The sequence below is a fragment of the Lepidochelys olivacea genome (genome assembly GCF_965140295.1).
Source record: "Lepidochelys olivacea isolate rLepOli2 genome assembly, chromosome: 1".
Classification (NCBI taxonomy): Eukaryota; Metazoa; Chordata; order Testudines; family Cheloniidae; genus Lepidochelys; species Lepidochelys olivacea.
Genome location: NC_140411.1, coordinates 347769711 through 347786036, shown reverse-complemented (window position 1 = coordinate 347786036; position 16326 = coordinate 347769711).

Below are 16326 nucleotides of genomic sequence, written 5' to 3'. Positions count from 1 at the left end.
ATATCTGGGAAAGGGGGCTGAGCAATGAGGTGGTAAAATCTGCAGCTGATGCAAAATTACTTAGGTTAGTCTGGACTGAAGAAGGCTGTGCGGAGCTCCAGAGAGACCCAACCAAGCAAGGTGAACAGGGCACCAGAATGGCCTCCCATGCCTCTGCCATGGAATCCTTGGAGCAAAGTCACTCAGCCAGCCTAGAGAGGAATGGGATCTCATCAGTTTCTGCCTAACACTCGTTCTGATAGTTCAGGTACCAGAAACGGCACCAGGCGTTGGCATCGCCAGGAGGTGAATGGAGCGGTGGGTTCGAAAGCAGCCGAACCACAGCGTTAATCACCTATGGTAGGAAACAGACAACACGAATTTAGATTTAACACCCAGGAGGGCGGGCAGTCTTGGGATTAAAGCACGAGGCAGGGATCTGTTTCTCTTCTTGGCCTTGTCACTGACTGACTGCTTGAGCATGGGTGAGTCACAGCTGCTCTGCACCTCAGTTTCCCCATCACTAACATGTGGATAACACCTCCCTACTGTGTGATGCCACTGAGCGCCTCAGATGGAAATGCAATTACCACCAGGGTGAGGATTTGTCCCCCTCTAGTGGTTGGACAATGTAAACAGATCTATGAATCTGTTATTGCCTTCCAGCCAATAGATGTGGTTATTTACCTGAAGCAGGACAAGCTCATGCTTCTTAGAGCCAGAGGTCCTGGGTTCAGTCCCCCCATATGTCCCATTCAAGGGGTCATCACACAAAACATGACCCGTATGGGGACTTGAATTGCCATAGAAGATAATTCATTAAATGCTTGTGAGGTGCTCAGATACTGTGTCACAGGGGCTATATAAGTAAACAGATTTCAGCAGTAATTGCTAATTTGATTATAAAAAGTTTTTAGGAACATTCTGAATCAAGAAGCCAACAGGTTTTGATACGGTGGAATTAAATCAGGTTGTTGTCACTTTGAAAAGAACAACTTTGTCCTTATAAGATTTTTTGGCATCGCCTGAAATATTGCAAATCATTCCACATTCTGCTGCTGTATGCTTATATATATATATATATATATTACACATACATATATTACATTACACACACGCGCATGCATACACCAATTACAGGGACATTGTATAGGGGAGATTCATTGTGGTTTCACCGTCATATTAGAGGAAAATGGCAAACAGTTTTCCCATCCAGAAAAGTTAGAAAAATCATCATCCCAAATCAGGACCAAATAAATAAATAAATAAAAATCAATGTGTGTCAATCAAAACATTTTGCTTCAATAATTTTGTCATGTAACGTAATTTTTTGAATTTTGACTTTTATTTTCTTATTTTAGCCTAATTAGCTTAAGTTTTGAAATGAAAAGTAATTTCAAACCAGAATTTTTTCCTTTCAAAAGAGTTGAAATGAAACATTTTGACAATTTCAAAACTTTTTATTATTATTATTTTCAAGTCAGGAGACTCATCGAAACGGACCCTGTTCTGCAAAGATTCAATTTTGATTAATCAGCATTATTCCGCCATAAACGTTTCATGGAAAAATTCCTAACCAGCTCCACATGCATGACAGGGAGTCAGGAAACCTCTATTCAGTGGGATAATCTCACTGCTAATAAAATCAAGTGTAAAATCAGCTTCCCCCGCCCCTTAAGGTTTATTTACACTTAACAGACAGTGGAGGGGAGACAACAATTACAAATGAAAATGCTGAGGATTCCCTGGGTACTGGGAGGGCTGACAAGTGCATGTGTGTTTGTACTGTATGGGATACTCCTTTCCTTTCATCATTTTCCCAAACACTGCTGCCTCAAATGCCAAGCACATAGGACAAAACCTCTCACCACCATGCCCTTCCACCAAGATCCCACAGGAATACAATGACACAAACAGCATCCTGCTGCAACACAGCAAGCTAGAGAAGAGGACCAGCAGTAAAGAGGTTAATTACAGCATAATCTGAAAATGGTACCCTTCTTGTTGCCTTCCACACACTGGGCTTCCCCCCAGGAGAAAAGCAGCACAGACTGATTGCTTTGCCAGTCATTGTGGAGATTAAGACCATTTTGCCATCTCATCTAAAAGCTGTTTTCTGAAGCTGCTTGCTCTATGAGCTCATTTTATTCTTCCAGATACTGTTCCACTCCAGGAAAGGATATTATTATTTGCAATTCGGTGCATAAGGGACCATAGTAATTGCAGAACAGAGTGGCTCTTGCTTACGATTTCAGCATCAATTTTACCTGCCCTGATTTTGTAACAGAATAAAGTTCCACGCTTGTTGCAGCTGATTTTCATCCATTTACAGCTGGTCACAACAGTGGGCAAACATTTCCTCTTCCTTCTTTTCTTTTCCCAATAAAGCAAAGAAGGAAAGCAAAAGCAAGGAAGTGCCATGCAGAAAACTGCATCATCCCCATGCAAAAATCTATTTTAACAAATATGATTTTTAAGATAATCTCAGATGTTTGGGGGCCAGACTCATGACTATTAAATACTTGGGGTTGGCATTATTGGGTAGTAGCCTCTATAGCAGAAGTCTTCCTGCCCAAATGGTAAACCCTGACCAAGTGTGGTTAATAAGATTTTCCATATAAACATGGAAGACAGCACGGGAGGTGAACAACAGAGAATAGGGTCGAATGTGACAGGAAGAATCAGAGGAAGCCATTTTGAAAAGAAAGAATAGTGAAAAATAAGAACAGGAAAGAGAAACCAGCTCACGGAAATCAGAAAACAGACAGAGAGGGAGGGATGAGTCAGTGAATGGAGGAAGAGGAAAAAATGGAAGAAGGGAATTGGCAGGAGGCAACACTCATAACTTCTGGGTTAGCTCAGGGAGTCAGATTTGATCCATTTTATCAGTTAGAGTCTGAGGAGAAGAAACAAGACTCATTCAAGATCAGAGAAACCACAGTAAGTTGCCAAGAGACAGGGAAGCTGTCCAGATGGTGAAGAGTTTTGCTGCCCATTGCAGAGAGAGACGGGGAGAAGGTAAGTGTCACCATGGTGCCATGAACACATCTGTCTGGAAAATCACCCACTCAGATTTGTAAAGGTAAACATTTAACCATTAGCATGAGAGTGAGAATCACCACCTTGCAGCTTATCATGACCTAGCTTTGAGGTGGCATGGAAGGGGACACGCCAATAGAAACGCTCATATCAATCTGCCTAATGGGAACGACCCTGACTGTGTACCGTTCGGAACGCGTCTATACGGTCCCCGACCCGGCAGTCCTAACTAACCCAAGCCGACCCACTGGCTCCCATGCTGAGCAGCACAGCTGGGGCTAGGGGCTGGACCCTGAGCTGGAGTGAATTGCACCCAGTGACTATATTTCAGCCATAGCTCATGCAGGATAAAGACTCCCACACACTATTTGCAGCATACCCTGTCGTTTCTTGGCCTGCGCTGGTGATGATGGTTCTAAAATCCTTTTGTGGTCCACTTAGATGATGCATCAGGGAGTTCTCCCTGCCCGTTCCTCACAGGAAGTTCAGGACAGACAGGTAATAAGGCCCCTATAGGTTCTGGACCACGACAGTTTCCCAGCCTCTTGTCATTAGCACACCCAGTTCCCATCCACCTGCCTAGAAACCTCTGCACAGGGCAGTCAGTCGGCTTCCCTTTTCCCCAGTCACAGAGGGTGGGAGCAGGGTTACGTACCCACAGCACAAACAGCTTTTCAACGCCCAGGGCTCATGCAGCGATGAGATGTAACCAGCCAAAGAGAGAGAGAAACCTGCATGACCCAAATCCCTCATCTGTCAGCACTCAAGCTAAATGAGTACGCCAGGGCCTCACTCCCCTGTGCTAACGGAGGGGACCCCAGCATGGCTCGTTTTCACAGCATGGCTCGTTATCACAGGAGGCAGCGCTGCAGCCAAAACCCATGCGAGAGGGACTTCATACCTACTTGCACGCCAGAGGGCGGAGAGCCCAGTTAACCACTCACTTCCCTCCCGTCTCCTCTTCCTGCTCTCAGCCTGGGCACTGAGGGCGGCCTGTCCTGCTCTTCCACTACCCATGCTGCCATTCCTGTTGTCCAGCGCTGGAAGGGAACAGGGAAAGGGCAGGGTTGGCCTCTCGCCTCTACCCAAGCAGCTGCCAGCAGCCCTCTGTGATCTCAGGCACGTCCCAGACCTTATGGCTGCAGGGGACATGGCGCTCCACCATCGACCCAGAAGGGACTGCTGTCACTCCCAGGGACCACACCCTTCCTAGCTCCAGGGGAGAATCAGAGAGACGCTTTTCTGACCCTGAGCCCACACTGAACGGAAGTTAAAGGAAAGGCTCGCTCAGTGCATGGTGGTGTGCAGGACAGTTGAGACACACGATGGCGGACAATCGGCTCCACAGACACCTACCTGTTCTACCTTAACTACTTACCTGAACCTCTTCAGGGCAGAGCCCGAGCCCATCACAATTGTTAACGGATTTAGCTTCATAGCACCCATGTGAGGTTAGGGCCGGGCTGTTGTCTCTCTCCTCGTATGGTGAGCTAGAACCCGAGGGGCTCAGTGACTTGCCCAAAGCCAGATAGGAAGTCACTGGTGGACCAAGGACTCGAACCCAGGTCTCTTAATTCTTAGGCTTTGCCCTAACCACTAGACCATCCTTCCTCACCAGGCTCCCTCACACGGCACTAGGGAAGCACCCCACCCTGGAACTCCAGTGAACTCTTTCTAGGCGCACAACAATCGCAGCTGCTCCTGCTCAGGGCCTGTGGCTACATTTTCTTTTTTTTTTTTTAAAAAGGAGGCATGTATTGGTTTGACAAGTCCCAGCCCCGGGCTTCCCATTCACAGAGCTCGAACCATACATCAACACCACCTTCCCCCCGGAGCTGCAGGTGCTGCCCAGACCTGACGAGAGAACCCTTCTGTCACACGCAGGAGAGAGATTACAGCTTCCAAGTCAGCTTATGAGAGGGGGGATCATATGGAAAGCTTCTGGCCTTCCCATCCCGTTGCTCAGAAAGCACGTGTCTTTCCTTCTCGCTGTCAAACTGCACATTACAGGAGCGTCCACATCCCCTTCTGCCAGTCTCCCAGACCTAGATGGTGGGCAGGAGTGAGGGGACAGCGGATACCAGTTACCGAATCTACTTGGAGAGCCCAGAATGGATTGAAGGGAAGATGAAAGTGGGCCTTTAACCCTGGGAACTGCAGTGTTTTGCAATTGAGATTTAACTCAGTCTGATGTGAACAGGGTCTAGAACACGCAGCAGAGATGAAGGGATCAGGCCCATGCACCAGCAGACATGGCTGTGGGGTTTACACTTCTCATTACCTGCTTCCATAGATTCTGCTCTAGCTACAGATATTTGATCTTTGGCCCAGCCAGTCTAGAGTCAGAGGGCAAAGGACACTTTAAGCCATCTTCACACCACCCCGAGCCTGGGACACACTTTGCCTGACGAGCTTGATGCTAGGTTAGGAATAGAGATGGGCCCCAAGCCAAGTTCAGAGCTGGATCAGGATTCAGATTTCCCCCAACATTCGTGAACAGCTGGGTCTGGGTTCCAGCTGGACCTCATTTCTAACTTGGAGTTAAGTAGTTGGGTTCACATTCTCAACTGGTGTAAACTGGTGCATCCCCATTGGTGTCAATGGACCTAGGCTGAGTTTTACCAGCTGAGGATCTGGCTCATGGTATTTGAAAGCCTTTGAGCAACTCATCCCTGACCTGTTTCCACAGCTCATCCTCTAGGTCATTCAGTGACTCCATAAACTCCTCCATTCCCCTGCCACAATTCACGGTTTGCTGGGGGCTCCAACTCCCTTTTAAAAACCCCATGTGGCGCCTTGCTGCACGGGCCATTTGAAATCAGCACCAGCTCAGCCATACTGCAATACATTGCTGCCTTCCTGTCCCCAACAGGGCTGTGTCACACACTCAGCAAGCCAAGATCATGGCCACTAGCTGAGAAAGGAAAGCATCAAGCGCGAGGTTCAGCATTTTAATATCCCCCACATTGTTTGGAGCAAATGATCCCAAACAGCCAGTTCATGTCTGTGACAGGTAATAAATTAGAAGGAGACATTTCACAGCAGTTAGGGCTTGAGACAGCACTTACATTCTTCCCAGCACCCCTCCCTCCACTGAATCATGCTGTTCAAAGCATGGCTCTGGGAATTGGCTAACGGGCTGTGGAGAATTTCACCTCTAGGCATCAGCTCATCTCTGGACTGGGGTTACCAGCGACTGAAACCCATTAGCATCCGATAGCCATTTGATGACTTGTGGGGCTCACCAAATTGCCCACATCGCAAAACCACCGCCTGCTCGCAGCTGTAGCCCAGGACTGAATGGTCAACCCGAGAGGAAGTCCCTCAAGATCTAGTTTGAACCACACTGTTTCAGGACCAAGCACCTTCAATGGAAATAGGTCAGGGATGAGGACTAGCCAGCCCAGTCCCCAGGCAGATTACTGAGCTCAGCTGGGTTGCAGAAGGACCACTTGATGGATAAGTAGAGGACTTTAGTCTCCTGAGCTGCAAACTAGGTCCCTTTCGCCCCTGTATCAGGGCAAAGTTCCACCAGACCATGTTTGCCAATTGCCTCAATCCCTTCAGGGTACCTGGGGTGCTGTCTGGGGTTCCCTGCCCAGTGTCCCAACACTGGTTCCTCCTTTCCACCTCTGGACCACTTTCCTCCCCTTTTCTTTGTCCCCTGGTTCCCGAAGGCCCTTCTCCTGGGCTCGAGGAGTAGGCCATTCTCTTAGGTCTGGTTGTACCCACCTCCCCAACCAAAGAGTCTGGCCTATTTTCACTCCCTTATCCAAGCAGAGTTCCACTAGGCAGCCTCCACTGATTCCCTAGACTTCTTAGGGCAGTGGGCATCACCTGGGGTTTGCTAATCAGTGTCCCTCCCTGGCAATTTGGTTGCTTGTTTGATCCTGACTCAGCCCTTTTGACTCATCCTTCTCTTCTGACCCCTCCCCTCTACCTGAGGGGTGGGGCCCTTTGGCTTTCTTGAGCAGGGCTTCAAGGGCCTGGCTCATTCCCTTTCCCTACAGTTAAACACCCCAGCCCCTTTCACCAAAGCTAAAGCCACTTGAAACAATTTTTCTTTTAAATGCAACAATGTGGAAGGCCCATGGACCCATGCAGGAGAGAGAAAATGCTTTGAGATAATAAAAAGACCTCAACAAAGAGCAAGGCCACTAAATAAATGAGATTAAACCAGATCAGAAAGAACGCAGACCTCCCCCACGCCAACCCATTTCAAACCCCTCAGGAAAATGTAGAACACATTTCATTTAGGCTGACTGACCGGCTTCAAGGAGCTATACGGAAATCTCTCTGCTGTGATCTATCACAAGGCTAGCAGGACACGACAGCATGACAGGACAGGGAAGTTGGGCTGGAATTGCATCGCGCCCCCATCACACATCAATTACAGGTGCCATTTGACAACTACAGCAGCGGCATTCGAGGAGAGGCCACGTGGCAGGTGTTAGATGATTTGAAATGGAGCAATGAAATGTAACGAGGCCAATGATCACCCCAAGACCAAATGGTAACAATGAGAGAGGATGCGTTAAATGAGTGGATGGAAATAATTATCTGCTTAGACTAGGGGAAAATGGGACCCACAGTAATCAAACTAGATACAAACTGTGTACTCAATCCTGCAAGACGCTTAGCACCACCAGCCAGGTACTTAGCATCCCTCAACTCCCACTGGCATTCATTCAGCCACAAAGCACCTTGGGTCTTGAAAATAACAAGGGCAGAAGTCACAGATCAGAAGAGAGGGAGGATATGAAGCTATTTAGACAGTGGACTGATCAACAGCTCATGACCTGTGTGGTAGGAAATTGCTTCCGTTGCAACGGTATACAAGAAGTTCATTTAATACACACACACACACCCCCTTTGGAAATGGCAGCAGAACACCTCTTGGTTTAAGCAATCTGGTAAACCAGCTTAATCAGCGTTGGATCAGTGCCAGGACCCACTGGGGCTGGATCCCAGAAAATTCAAGCAAGAGCCCCACTCGCCCAGCCTCCCACAGCTCAGACCAGGAGACAGCCGTGGTACGTCAGGGAGTCCTGGTATCTGTTATGACCAGAAATCAGACTGAATGAAAGATACCTGGTCATTTAAAGGGGACACTATTAGGTTATAATACACACATTATAGGCAGCGCTGCCAGCAATCCCTATAGTTATAGTTGTCCAACACTCTAGGCTATAAGCTCCTGGTTAGGTCTCCTAGAACTTTGCTAAATGTTAACGGTTAGGGCAGAAATTTTCTATGCTGGGTTTTTGCCACCCGCTGAAATTCAGCACAAATGGTTCAGCCATTTCTGAGAACAAGGTTAGGAAAAAAAAAACAATACCCACAATAGATTTTCCCCTCAATGAGGCTGAGCCCCTTCCCCCACCCTCTGTGGCAGCAGTCCTGAGCCCCCTTGTCTCCCCCTCCCATGGCCAGAGAAGGCCCAGGACGACCGGAACCCTGAGCCACCCCCACCGCCAGAGGAGCCCCGGGCTGGCCAGCCTGAGCAACCGCAGCCCAGTGTCCTGTGGCAGTGGCTCCAGCCAGGGAAGGCAGAGCCTTCCCTGGCCTATTATACCCACCAGGCCCATGAGGCTGAGGCACCAAAAAGTCCTTCACTCACTCAGTGCATATCTTAGAAGATGCAACTGAGGGATTCAGTTAGGCTGAATACAGTCCCCCAAACTGGCCAGGGCACTGGAATGAACATCCCGCTTTTATTAAAAAAAATGCCATGGGATCTGTAATGACCATAGACTTATGTCTCAGTCAGATGACAACAACCCCAGCTCACTACCACCTGGCAGGGATGGACACTGGTTGAACCCTGACTGAGAGAAAGAGCTCATACTAGTGAATCACCATTTCCTGCAGCCGTAGGGGCTCCTTGGAGCTTCCCCGCCAAGCACTGACCAGGCCCAGCTCAGTTTGGGACCTGTGACAGGGAACCCGTACAACGCTGCATGGCTTCAGGCTACTGAGCCCCGAGTCTCAGCTCACTAGGCTCTTCAGTGATGTGACCCTTATGCCCGAGAGGTTAACGAGGGATTTCCTTTTAATAGTCTTGCAAAAGGGAGGGGTTACCTGTGTGCCATGGGAAGTTTCTCCTGTCTTAGCCAGGGCTGCTTGCGTAAGGGCTATTTGCAGAAGTAAGGGACCTTAGTGGATTGGGCCCTGACGTTTTGCACCCGTTTTTGTTCAACTGACCAAAAGATAGTGAGGTTAAATAGCTACATGAAGTGTATTTGCATTGCACGCGTGGATTAGGGCTCCGCTGTGTTGGGTGTTGCATTAACACAGAACCAAAGAGAGCTCACAACCCATGTAAAACTTGAACAGCAAAAAGCCTTTGTCGTGCAATAAATCCCAACAGTGGGCCCCATTCCCCCGCCACCTTGCACAGCCATTTCCACATGGGCTGAGTGAGTGCAAAGGGGGTGCGAGATGGTACCCAAGCAGAATCATGACTCCACAGAGGAAGCGGTGCAAAGCCTGTGGAGAATCAGGCCAGTTATCTCGTCTTAACTTATCAGAATTCATTCTTCCTACAGCTGAGCAGATTCCTGGCATAGCTGCATACACGCAACACATCCCGGAGATGGAGCAGCTCCTTGCCTTTCACCTGGGCTGGCATTTTTATTCCCTGAACACCTGAATGCCTGACAGGAGCATTTAAAGGCAACAGCAAAACAGATGGTTAATATACAGATGCTGTCCTTGGCAGCGGTGGCTGGAAGTACATTGCCCAGCGGACTGATGGTCACTACACTGATGATGCTCACGTGGAAGAACAGTCTCCTGAAGGAGGAGGTGGAAACCCTGAGGTTGTGACCTTTAAAATGACAAGGCACTGGGAATCTATCACAGGGGTTGGTCTTTCCATCACCCTGGATGCAACTGCTTTGGGTCACATGGTCAGAACTGACAAAGGGCATTGATATAAAGACGAGGAAAATCACAGAAAATAGGGCTGCTGAAGGCACCTGCCTCAGCTGTCTAAGCTGCTTGACTGGAGTAAGAGTTTCTTCTCTATTAACCCCCTTACTGCCACCACTTGGGTGGCTCAGTTCACTGTGCGAAGAACTGTTCAGCCCCCCTCAAAAAGGATGTTGCTGAATGAGAGGGGGTTTGGAGAAGGGCAACAAGAATGAACAAGAGCATGAAAACAAATTCCTTTCAAGAGAGATTGAAAAGACTTGGGTTTTAACCTCAGAAAGGAGATGAATAAAAGGGGCCATGATAAAAGTCCACAAAATAACGATTGGGATAGAAGGTAGATTGAGAACTTCTGTCCCCCTGTATTGTACACATGAACAAGAGGACATTCAGTGAAATTAAAAGTTGGCAAATTCGAAAATGACCAGAGGACATACTTTTTCACAAAGTGTGTAATTAACCTGTGGAACTCATTGTTACTGGAAGGCATGGAGGCCAAGAACTTAGCAAGCTTCAAAAAGGGACATGGCTGTGGATATTAAGAACATCCACAGTTATCATAATTAATGATTACAGACATTTTGAAGATGGGCTGCTAAATCTCATACTTCAGGGTTTACGCCCATTTCTAACTATTAGAGAGAAGGGTGAAACCTAGTGCAGGGGTTGGGAGGCATATTATCCCACATTTGTGTACTGAAGGGTTCTTGAACCTTTCCTTGGCACAGTGGCCAGTACCTTCAAACAGGACACTGGGGACCTCAGGTCTGATCCAGTCCAGCAATTCCTCTACCATTCCAAGAATATGGAATGGGGTGCCTGGCTTCCTACAGAGAGCTCTTATGAAGACCAAAACAATCCCAGGTGAAACTGGACTCAGGAATCTAAATGCCAGCAAATTTCACATGATTTCATATTTCACAATGAACATTTTGCACAGCTCATGGCTGTTATCCTTCTTGAAAATATGTAATAAATCAAAATGAATCGGAAAGAAGAAAAGAACGCAAATGGGCCTGAACTACAAAATCTGGATCCAGGTCTGAGCTTGTCCAAAGTTTGGGGCATTTTGATCCAGATATTTGAGTCAGGCCCATCTCAAAATCATCATCATAGTCTCCTCACTCTTGCCTTTTCCAAAATACTTGACTAAAAGAAGTGCGATTTATCAAACAACACAACATCATCTCCAAAAATTCACAGCATAAATCCACATGACGCAGAGATAAGACATAAAACAATCCTATGCTTTCTCTCGCCATATCTTTTTTTGCTTTGCTCTGAATCAAAATTAGAACCAGACTCTCCTGGTTCTGCAATCTATCATCCAAGGGATTGTCCTCAGAGCGCCTTGTCTTTGGCATCTCAAACATTTCTAACACACATCTACTTCCCTTCCCACTGACCTTGACAATAGAAAGAAGCAAGATGACAGGCAAGGATCTATACATTTGTCAGCCCGCGCAACTGTAATGTGTTTCAGAAGCCCCTCCAAACACTGGGACATAGCTTAAAAGGCGAAGAAGATAAAAATACCAAACCCTTCTGGATGACATATTGAAAATCCTGCAGATTCTATGAAGACTAAGATATCGGAGAAGCAAACACACTGAGTTTCCTTCTGCAAGAGAGGCAGTTGTTGACAGTGAGTTATTGAGTGCAGAGAAGGCAGATGTTGCCAGTAAAGTATCAAGAACGAGGCATCACTAGAGCTGGGAGAACTACTGGCATGAGTCGCTTATAATTCTATATGCCCCTTCATGCTGTGACATGTCCATTGCCCCCTCCAACGTTTGGAGGCAGCTGGTCACTGGGGGCTCGATTCTTGGAGGCAGCCAGTGCAGACTGGGTTCAGGAGAGGCGGAGGAGCCAGAAAGGAGCTGACAGTGACTCCATTACCCTCAGGGTTGCTCTCAGCAACACCCCAGCTGCGAGTGCCCCTGTGGGTCTGTTTCTGCCAGCAGAGATTGCCAGTGCACACAGCTCTCAGCCCACTCCTCCCGCCCTCAGCCCACCCCCTACATGTCTCCTACCCCAAGGGCTGAGAGGAGGGCTGGCTAGGCCAATTATGTCGCCCAGGGATTCCCCTGACATTGGGGGGGATTGCCAGCTGGCTGCTTAAACCAGCTATACCGCAGCAGTGCAAAGAGACCCATAGCAGATTTTGAATCACACAAACACAAGCCAGCATCAAATGCAGGCCTCCATTTGCGTCTCAGGGCTGCTTGAGTGACAGGTTTGTAGACTTTGCTCACAGTTCCATTCTCCATCAATTCTCCCAAAACAAGCATGCCTTGCACAAAAAAAAATCCCAGTACGTCTCCAAACCCTGGGGACACAAAGCTCCTTCTCTCCCTTACTCAGCCCTGGCTGAATATAGCCAATAAAGATGGTTGTGACATGAGGAGGACTCTCTCACACCCTTGTCTCTGTTAAAGGCACATACTCTATAATGGTGGAGTCAACAAAATTGCCGGAAGCTGGGACTGGACAACAGGGGATGGATCACTCACATAATTGCCCTGTTCTGTTCATCCAGAAGCATCTGGCATAGGCCACTGTCAGAAGACAGGATACTGGGCTAGGGTCAGGTGGACCATTGGTCTGACCCAGTATGGCCATTGTTGTGTTCAATATTGGTATACAATTACATACTGAGATGTTGCTAAGAGAAAGAGAAACAATTATTTCCCCTCGTGAATGAGAACAAAAGAAGTAGCAATAGACTCATTCAGCATCAGGTTTTGGATAAAACAGCATAATAATCCTAATATTTAGAACAAAAGGGAAAACTGCAGAGGGAGTTTTGGAAGCACCATCATGGAAGACGCTCAAAAAGAGACAAAGACCTCCATCTACCGGGAGGCCTTAGGGATTCTTAGTCCTTCCAAAACTTCCTTCCCATATCACCATTGACAACTCCACTGTCCTGCCTCCCAGGGCTGGCGTTATCTCAAACTCTTCTCTCTCTTTACAGCTAATCTAGTCATCTCTGCATTTATACCTTGCTCATGCTACAGAGTCTGAGCAGCTAGCAGTACTGGAAGGAGGAGTTCTGGAAATCAGGAGGTGGTCTAGGATAGCCTTTTATCCCCCTTCCTTCTTATGAAGATGGCCTTTTATTTTTTACATTGCTGGGACTTTGTTTGAGGAATGACAGAGGCCTAACTTCTGCCCCCATTAAAAACTGAATGAGGACATGATTTGATGCATTATTATTATGATGCAGTTAAGAACCAGAAGTGTCAAAGTACCAGATGTAAGGTTGGTCTTGTGGAATTTCCAGCCTGTCCAGCTGCAGAAAATTAAGACACCTCATGAAACAGACTGATCTTGTGAGGTTTCCAGGTCACCTTTGTAGTCTCAAGAAATCTAGATAGTGTGAAAAAGCTACCCAAACTTTTGGGTGCTGATATCTAAGCCAAAAGCAAACTGTGAACATTTGGGGTTTACCCAAATGGACTAATGCATGGATATTTCCAACCAATGGATTCTGTTCTCTTTAGTGATTGAACTAAGAACATTATGCCCTTGCAGAAGAACTTGTGTCTGGGGAAAGGACACAACTGAGGGCAAGTCTACACTACAGTCCTACTGCGGCATCTCAGGTGAAGACGCAGTATGAGACACCTGAGACAGCATTCTCCCATTGGCATAATTACTCCACCTCGACAAGAAGCTATGTCAGTGGAAGAGTGTATCCCGCTGACATAGCACCGGTGTGGACAGTGCAAAGCTTGCGTTGCTGGGGGGGGACGGGGGGGTTCACACCCCTGAGCAATGTAAGTTATATCGACTTAGGCTGTAATGTAGACCTGCCCTGAGAGGTTAAACAGGTTTTTTTATTTTGAAGAAAGAAAGAAAGAAAGAAAGAAAGAAACTGAAATCCTGTGGCTGGAGAGTGTTTGTTTGGCACACTGTAAGCTGGTGGGCTATCTCACCTTGCACTAACATAGTCCATGCTGCAGCTGTTTGGTGCGAAAACAAAGGATTTCAGTCTCCAGGGCTGTTAAACCAGCATATTTCGCCAGCAGCCATCCACATCTACACAGTGAGTTCCCTGCCCACAAAAGGCAAAAATAACTGTTTGTTTATTGAAAAGAGAGTTGTAGAAATGGTGCTGCAAGCTGAAAGAGTTAAAGATGGTACTGCCCTGAGATGGCTCTGTCATTAGCTCATATCCAGCCTCTTCACGCAGGCCGGGACTCTGGCCCGTTTAATAAAGATGGAGTCTCTGAGGGAGGCCATATCCGTCTAGACTTTTTATGACCCACCTTCCATTCACCCACCCCCACAGATGAACTCAGGACCCAGTCACCATTCTGCAAGGGAAAATTCCAAGCAGTGTAGGAGCAAAAAAGTTACAGTGTACTGTTATGGTTCAGTATTATTTCACAAATGCATTGGTTCCATATGGCCTGTGTGTGTTATACCCAACATAACGGATAGACAAGTTTCCGAAAGCGTGGGGGAAGGGGCAGGGCATTGGAAGACGACAGGGCCATCATTTTTTTAAGGGACTAGTGACTTTGGTTGCCCGGTTTTATACGCTGATGGCTTTTTGGAAAAGTGAGCATATGAGGCACATGATTGGCCTCCTGTGGCCACATGACAAGACAAGCAGCCATTGATCAGCCATTGCCTGAGGCAAGGCGAGGGTGGGTGCCGTGAAGTGCCTGCAAGTTTACGCCGGCAGCGGCAGGACTTTCTTTTCCATTGTAATTTGCTTCTCAATATGAAGCACAAAAACAAGCAGCCATCTTGGAGAGCAGCCCAAACAACCACGACCCGCTGCTTCAAAGAAACAAACCAAGCAACTCGGGAACAGAAGAAGCCCAGATCTGCTTATAACAAGAAGTTGAAGGACCTGGAAGGAGACTGATTTTTGGAAGGTGGGTGCTCAACACCCCTGAAAGTCAAGCCCCTATAGGGCACCCCGAACGGGGCACTTGGAAGGCCCCCCAAATCCCTAGTTACTTTTGAAAATCTTGGCCTGAATACTTTGCCCAGGTGGGTGCTTAACCCCTTACTCACAAGTAGGAGCACTTAAGAGGCTGCCCATTGCTCAAGCTAACTAAATTAGGGGCCTGATTCTCCATTGTCAGGCACCCAATGTAATCATGCACCCTTGGGCCAAGGCAGTGGAGAATGGACCACTGGTGCAGGGTACGGCAGCACTGAGGGCTGTCCTAACTTGTGCCCTAGACCACTAGCCACTATGGGCCATTCCACCCCTGCAGAAAAGCCATGTCACAAGAATGCCCCAGCCATGCCCCCAGTGCATGGGGTACTGGCAGTGGAAAGGCAAAGAGCTGGGTATTCTAGCTCTGCATCTGCCGAGGAGGCCTCCTCTGCCAGAGCAATTCCTCAGAGCACCTCACGCCCACTTGACGATGTGTCACAGGGCGGGCTGTCCCTTTAAGGGAATGGAGCTCATCCACACCAGTGCCTAGTTAACAACCTCCCAGGTGATGCATTTGAGCTGGTGGTTAGATCAGGTGACCGGCATCATGTGAGGATGGGACTTCCTATAGAAAAACCCTAAGGGAGGGGGAGATCGGGAAGTAAGGAAGATCTATGGGGAAAGACTCCCTGGAGAGGCCTAAAGAGAAAGAGGGCATGTGCTAGGGCCTGACACAAGGGTAGGGAGGAGTGAGACCAAAGAGGAGTGGGGAAGAAGCTCGTTCTCCTGGATAGAGGGTAAAGAGTGGTTGAAGATATCTGCAATGAGGAGCAGAAGCAAAACCCTTAAGATAGAATTATGAGCTTGTGAGGGGCAGAGGGGACTACTGGGCCTTGTGGAGAAGGCTGGGAGAGTCTATTTTTGATTTCAAGTATCAGTTGGGGATTGTCCTGCTTTGAGCTGGGGGTTGGACTAGATGACCTCCTGGGGTCCCTTCCAACCCTGATATTCTATGATTCTATGAAGGGTAGCCGTGTTAGTCTGGATCTGTAAAAGCGACAAAGAGTCCTGTAGCACCTTATAGACGAAGTGGGTATACACCCACGAAAGCTTATGCTCCAATACCTCTGTTAGTCTATAAGGTGCCACAGGACTCTCTGCTAGTTTTGATTTAAACCCTTATTTTATGTTAACAACTCAGCTCCCAGCAGGGGAGAATAATTCAAAGGCAGCAACTGTGGTGGTTTTTCCTCTCTGGAACTAGGGAATCTGGGGCAGGGTCTGACACGGAAATGAGGCCGTTAGCCCTTTATCAGGGTCATGAAGTGAAGAGAAGCTGGCTAGAAAGAAAAGTGGGAGGTTCTGTTTACAGCCAGCCAGCCGAGTTGAAATGCACAAGAGCCAACAAAGAGCGATCATGAAGGGTATGTGAGTTTTAAAACTTGAGTTAACTCAGGTAGCTGTTGTGGGAA